This window comes from Myotis myotis, unplaced genomic scaffold (genome assembly GCF_014108235.1).
Source record: "Myotis myotis isolate mMyoMyo1 unplaced genomic scaffold, mMyoMyo1.p scaffold_m19_p_19, whole genome shotgun sequence".
Lineage (NCBI taxonomy): Eukaryota > Metazoa > Chordata > Mammalia > Chiroptera > Vespertilionidae > Myotis > Myotis myotis.
The window spans coordinates 24593226-24600920 of NW_023416323.1; positions in this window are offsets into that span (position 1 = coordinate 24593226).

Sequence of the window (7695 nt, forward strand, 5' to 3'; positions counted from 1 at the left end):
GATTGAGTTCAATTGCCAATGGCCAATGATTTACTCAATTATGACTGTAATAAAGCCTCCGTAAAAACCCCAAAGTATTGGGTTGGAAGAGCTTTCAGGCTGGTGAAGACTTTGGGGATCTGGGAGGAGAGGTGCCCCTGGAAAGAGTATCAAAGCTTTGCACCCTTTTGAGGCAGGAAAGTCAGAAGAGGGAACAAAGGCCTCAAGCTCTACCCCTCTCCCTTTCCATCTTGGCTGGAACAGAGCATACATGACATTCACTGACCACCTGTTATCCCACTTCCCCTCCCCAATTTCCTGTCATTGAGAGGCCCCGAAACAACTGCTATTTGGAGAGGAGGCACAAGAATGAACTGCATCAGCAGTAACCGCACAGGTGTCAGAAGCTGAAGACCATCCTATTCCCCCTCCACTTTCCCATATTTAATAAAAACCTTCCACCCAGACCTCATTGGCACATCTGGTTCTCATAGATCACCCACTCTTACTTCTCAAGTACATGCTATCACTTTAATAAATTTACTGGGCTTTGCTAAATCTTTCCTGTTCCATGACAAGAACCTGGATTGGGTTGAGGCGTCCCCTGCCCTTCCCAGGGGCTGCAGGGCATTACTTTCACTATACCTTGCTTGCCCTGTGTGTCTCTTCCATCTTGCTATTCCTTATATATGAAATTGGTTATCTAGTAAGTAAAATGTTTCTCTGAGTTCTGTGAGCTGCTCTTGTCAATTACTCATACCTGGAGAGGGTGTTGTGGGACCTCTGATTTACAGCCAGTCAGTCAGAAGCACTAACAACCTGGACTTGCCACTGGTGAAGTGGAAGGAGGCAGTCTTGTAGAACTGAGCCCTTCACCTGTGGAAAGTGATACTACCTCCCTGTAGAGAGCATGAGAAATGAGTTGAATTCTCAGACACTTTGTTAGTGTCTGAGAAATAATTGCTTGTTAGTGTGGAGAAACCCACACACATTGAAATTAGTCTCAGAACACCTATCTATGAGACAGTAACATTTTTTGCAAAAGCCCTATCCCAAATATATTTATACTAAATATAAACAATGTTTTTATGCTATAACAAGTAAACATACAAAAATATTAATTGTTGTCATTGAACTTTCATCAAGTTACAATTTTATTAATGCTATTTGATTTTATTTTGTAATAAATTTTCATTTAAGTGACTTGACATTCTGAAACCTTAATGATCCTTACAGTCAGCCAGCCTGAAGGTTGACCCCATGCACAAACAGGCCAATAGCAATCAAGACTCAATTACAACAGGAGGGTTCACATAAACCACACAAGAGACATTCCTGGAGCACCAAGCTCCGGTGATCAAGGAGACTGTGCCACAAGATCCCACAGAACACCTACTACAATAGGCCACCCTACCAAGGCTGGAAGTCATAGCAAATCTACCTAATACATAAAAATAAAATCAAAGAGGCATCCAAAGTGGGGAGACAAAGAAGCATGCTCCAAATGAAAACAAAAAAAAAAAAAACAGGAGAAATCTCCAAAAAAAAGAGCTACATAAAATGGAGGAAAGTAATATATCAGATATAGAGTTCAATAAAATGATTATAAGGATGCTCAAAAAACTTAGTGAAAACTACAACAGCATAAAAAATGACATAAAAAATAACCAGTCAGAAATGAATAATACAATACTTGAAATAAGGAATACATTAGAAAAAAATAAATAGTAGGTTAGACAAAGCAGAGGATCAAATCAGTGACTTTACTTTCAGTTTGTGTGACCTTTTCATTCTGAGGTGGGTCTCTTGAGGACAACATATATATGGGTCTTATTTTCTTATTCATTCAGCTACCCTATGGTTTTTGACTGGCACACTTAACCCATTTATATTTAAAGTGATTATTGATAGGTATGTATTTATTGCCATTTTATTCTTTTAACTATGCTACTGTTCCTTCTTCTTCTTTTTCTTCTTCTTCTTCTTCTTCTTCTTCTTCTTCTTCTTCTTCTTCTTCTTCATCTTCGTCTTCTTCATCATCTTCTTCATCTTCTTTGTCTTCTTCTTCTTCAAGAAGACCTCTAACATTTCTTAAAATACTGCTTTTGTGGTACAAAACTTATTTAGCTTTTTCTTGTCTTGGAAGCTCTTTATTTCTCCCTAAATTTTTAATGATAGCCTTGCTGGGTAAGTAGTCTTGGTTGTAGGTCCTTGCTTTTCATCGCTTTTAGTATTTCATGCCAAACCCTTCTGGATAAATCAGCTGGTGATCTTAGGGGAGCTCTCTTGAAGATAACTGTCTCTTGCTGATTTTAAGATTCTCTTTCTCTTTAACCTTTGTCACTTTAATTATGATGTGTCTCAGTGTGGTCCTCTTTGTGTTCATCTTGCTTGGGACTCTCTATGCTTCCTGCACTTATGTGTCTTTTTCTTTCACTAAGTTAGGCATGTGTTCAGTAATTATTTCTTCAAATAGGTTACTGATCCCTTTATCTCTCTTCTCCTCCTGGTACCCCAAGGATGTGGAACTTATGCACTTCATATTGTCCCAAAGGTCCCTTAAACTATTGTAGTTTTTAAGTTCTTTTTGCTGCTCTGATTGGGCATTTTCTGCTACCAAATATTCAAAGAAGAACTAACACCTATCCTTCCAAACTATTCCAAAAAATTCAAGAGGAGGGAAGACTCTCAAGCTCATTTAATAAGGCCAGCATTATTCTAATTTTAAAACCAGAGAAAGACACAGCAAAAAAAGAAAATTATAGGTCAATATCCCTGATGAACATACATGCAGAAATCTTCAACAAAATATTAGCAAATTGGATCCAGCAATACATTAAAAAGAGCATACACCATAATCAAGTGGGATTTATTCCAGAGATGCAAGCTTATTACAATATCCACAAAACAAAATATGTGCTACACCATATAAACAAAATGAACAGTAAAAATCACATGATCAAAACAATAAATGCAGAAAAAGCATTTGACAAAATGCAGCATCCATTTATGATAAAAACTCTCAGCAAAGTGGGGATAGAGGGAACAGACATCAACCTAACAAAGGCCGTATATGACATACCTACAGCCAAAATCATACTCACTAGGCAAAAATGAAAAGCTTCTCCTTTAAGATTAGGAATAAGACAGGGATATCTGCTTTCATTATTCTTATTCTACACTAGAGGCCCAGTGCATGAAATTCGTGCATGGGTGGGGTCCCTAGGCCTGGCCAGTGATCAGGGATGATCGAGGCCAGGCCAATCAGGGCCGGGCCAGAGAGGAGGTGATGGTCGCTGGCCCGGCACAGAAGGAACAGATGCCTGATGCCGACCCCACCATCGTTGGCGCCCTGCCACAGCGCAGTTTCCTACCTACCCCCCTCCTCCTTCCCTCGCCACTGCACTGCCAGCATGGCAGATGGGCGGTGGTCCAATCAGGGCCTGCCGGACAGGGGGAGGGACAGGTTATGGGAGGTTGGTCACCAGCCCCGAGGAGGGAGCCAGCCCTTGGCCCCCTTGAGAAAGGGGCCACCTCTGCTGCCACCCATCCCCGGTTCCCTGTCACAGCCGGGGGCCAGGGAGGGACCACAGGAGGTTGGCTGGCTCAGGGAGGTTGGCTGGGGGGGCACACTGACCACCAGGGAGCAGCTCCTGCATTGAGAGTCTGATCCCTGGTGGTCAGTGCATGTCATAGTGACTGGTCGTTCCTGTCGTTTATGCTTTTATATATATAGATAACACTGGAAGTCCTAGCCACAGCAATCAGACAAGAAGAAGAAATAAAAGGCATTGAAATTGGAAATGAAGTAAGAGTGTCATTATTTTCAGATGACATGATACAGTATATAGAAAACCTTAAAAATTACACCAAAAAGCTATTAGAACTGAAAAATGAATTCAGTAAAGTAGCAGGATACAAATTAAATATCTAGAAATCAACTGCATTTTTATATACCAATAATGAACTATCAGAAACAGAATCTAAAAACAAACAATCCCAGAGGAGTCACTGAGTAAGTTATTTAATGTCTAATCACTGTTGTATACACTTAAAACTAATATATAATATTGGATAAAAAATAAGGGGAAAAAAGAAAAAATCCCATTTCCAATTGCATCAAAAAATATCTAGAAATAAATTTAATTAAAGATATAAAGGACCTATACTTGGAAAATTATAAGACATTGAAGAAAGAAACTGAAAAATATACAAGTAAGTAGAAGCAGACACCATGTTCATGGATAGGAACAATTAACATCATTAAAATGCCCATACTACTCAAAGCAATCTATACAATCAACACAATTCCTATCAAGATACCAATGTCATATTACACAGAACGAGAACAAATACTCCAAAAATGTATATTGAACTACAGAAGACCCTGAGAAAGAAGAACAAAGTTGGTGGAATCATGCTACCTAATATCAAACTATACTACAAGGCCAAAGTATTCAAAGCATGGTACTGGCATAAAAATAGACATATAGATAAATGGAACAAAATAGATAGCCCAGAAATAAACCCATGCCTTTAAGGTCAATTAATATTTGAAAAAGGAGGCAAGAACATACCACAGTAAAGACAGTCTATTCTATAAATGGTGTTGGGAGAATTGGACAGATACATGCAAAAAACAAATAAATAAAACTAGACTACCTTCTTACACCACGCACAACAATAAACTCAAAATGGATTAAATACTGGCCGGTGAGAGTGGCGGGGGTGAGGTCAACGGGGGAAAAGGAGACATATGTAATACTTTAATCAATAAAGAAATTTAAAAATGGATTTAATACTTAAATGTTAGACTCAAACCATAAAAATCCTAGAAGAAAGCAGTAAGTAAAATCTTGGACATTTCTTGTTGCAATATTTTTCTGCTATATTTCCTCAGGCAAGTAAATAAGAAAAAATAAACAAATGGGACTACATCAAACTAAAATGATTTGCACAGCAAAGGAAATCAACAAAATGAAAAGACAATCTATTGAACCTATTTTCCAATGATACATATATCTGCTAAGGGGCTAATATCAAAATATTACAAAGAGGTTACACAGCTCAATGCCACAAAAACAAACAATCCAATTTAAAAATGGACACTTTTCTAAAGGGGATATAGAGATGGCCAATAAACATATGAAAAGAAGTTCAACTCTTACTAGTCACTAATCATCAGAGAAATGCAATTTAAAACCACAATGAGATATCATCTCACATCTATCAGAATGGCTATCATTAATACAAACAAGTGTTGGTGAGGATGTAGGGAAAGAGAACCCTCGTACACTGTTGGTGGAAATGTAGATTGCTGCAGCCACTGTGGAAAGCAGTACGGAGTTACCTCAAAAAATTGAAACGAATAGTGTCTTATGGCCCAGGGATTCCACTTCTGGTAACATAACTGAAGAAATCCAAAACACTAATTTGAAAGAATGTATGCTTCCCTATGTTCATTGCAGCATTATCATAATAATAAAAGGTCAAGAGGAGTCACAACCAAAACGACCAAATGACCAGTTGGCATGAGGTGGCACTGACCTCCTCAGCCCGGGTCTGATGGATGGCGGTGGCAGCCGGAGTGAAGCAGCCCGGGTCCCGGGTGTCTGGCAGCGGCAAGAGCGAAGCAGCCTGGGTTCTGGGTGCCTGAGTTAAGCCGGTGCCGGCAGCCGGAGGAAGGAAGGCCTATTCTTGCACAAATCTTCATGCATTGGACCTCTAGTTTATAATAACGAAGATTTGGAAATAGCCCAAGTGGCCATCAGTGGATGAGTAGAAAAAAATATCTGTGTAAGGCAAACTCTGTATGATTCCACTTAACCTGAGATGCTGAAAGTAGTCTAATCTAGACACAGGGAGTAGAATGGTGGTTGCCAGGGGCTAGGAAGATGAAGGGATGGGGAATTTGTGTTTAACAACTATATACCACAGAAGTATGTACTTAAAAATAGTTACAATGATAAATTTTATTATGCATATTTTACCACAATAAAAAATGTTTTTAAACAAACAAACAAAAGTCTATGGTACATTTACACAATGGAATATTACTCAATCGTAAAAAAGAAGAAAATCTTATGTGACAGCATGGATGGATCTGGACAGTACTGTGCTAAGTGAAATAAGCCAGTCAGAGAAAAACAAGTACCATAAGCTTTTATTTACATGTGGAAACTAATGAGCAAAATAAACTAACAAGCAAAATAGAAACAGAGAATAGAAAGAGGAGAGTTGGGGAGCTGGGTAGAAAAGACGAAGGGATTAAGCAAAAAAAAAAAATTAAAACTTATAGACACTGGCAATAGTATGGTTATTACCAGAGGGAAAAGGGAGTGGGTGGAGATAGACAGGGGGAATAAACTGTGACTTGACTTGGGATGGTGAACACACAATACAATATAAGATAATGTTACAGAATTGTACACTTGAAACCTATGTAATTTTATTAACCAATGTCACCTGAATAAATACATAATAATTAAATAAATAAGTAAAACACAGAGATTTTATAACCAAGTGGGCAAAAAATGAGAATAGATGATTTCTTTGAAAGGAGATAGAGTTGGAAAATCCTTATTCATCAAAAATATGCAAATTCAACGAGATGTTATTTTTCTATCAAAATAATCAAAATCAAGAGTGGTATCCCTGTAAGCCTATAAAATAATACAATAGTTTGGAAAGCCATTTGATAATATTATCAAGAGCCCTAAACTTACTTTGACAACACAATTTTATCTTTAGAAATCCATAGTAAGGCAATTATGCTAGACACATAAAATGTAAATTTACAGCCAAAGCCGGTTTGGCTCAGTGGATAGAGCGTCGGCCTATGGACTGAAGGGTCCCAGGTTCGATTCCGGTCAAGGGCATGTGCCTGGGTTGCGGGCACATCCCCCAGTGGGGATGTGCAGGAGGCAGCTGATCGATGTTTCTCTTTCATCGATGTTTCTGACTATCTCCCTTCCTCTCTGTGAAAAATCAATAGAATATATAAAAAAAAAAAAAAAAAAAAGTAAATTTACAATTATCATGCCCATTTGCAACATTATAATAGCAAGAAATAGGGAAAATTAGCTTCTAACAAGAGAATGGGAAAACAAATTACAACCTGTTAATGTACTATATAATGTAAGCATTTAGATGATATTTATCAAAGGTTTACAGTAATTAGATGCTTAAAATCATATAAAATAAAAAAAGCAGAAAGCAAATTTATACATATGATTTGATCAAATTATGTAGAAAGAAAAGAAATGCACGTATAAAAGTTTAAAGAAATAACACTAAAATGGGAATGGGCAGTGTCTTGGAGCGATGATACAATACTTTTCTATATTTTTTTCAATTGTCTACTGTTAGTGTAGGTATTAAATATTAATAAAAGAGAAGGAGCAAAACTGGCTAAGCTTAATTAGGTCAGAGGCTACAGTTTCACACACTCTAAGGACCACTGCATCCTTTGCCCTCAGGACCTAATCCCCAAGGTGGGCAGGAAAGATCATTACTGGTCATTAGCGGGAATTACTGAGGGAGGAATAAAAACAGCAGAAGAAATTCTTCTGCTGGGCAGTAGAAGCCAACATGTTGTACGCGGAGCTCCTTTTACTTTGAGGTATGTGCAGTAGGAGCCAGGATGGCAACCATAAAGGGGAGGTGTCTAATCTGAGGGAAAAGACTGGATTGGTCAGAGGAAGGGCCCAGCAATGC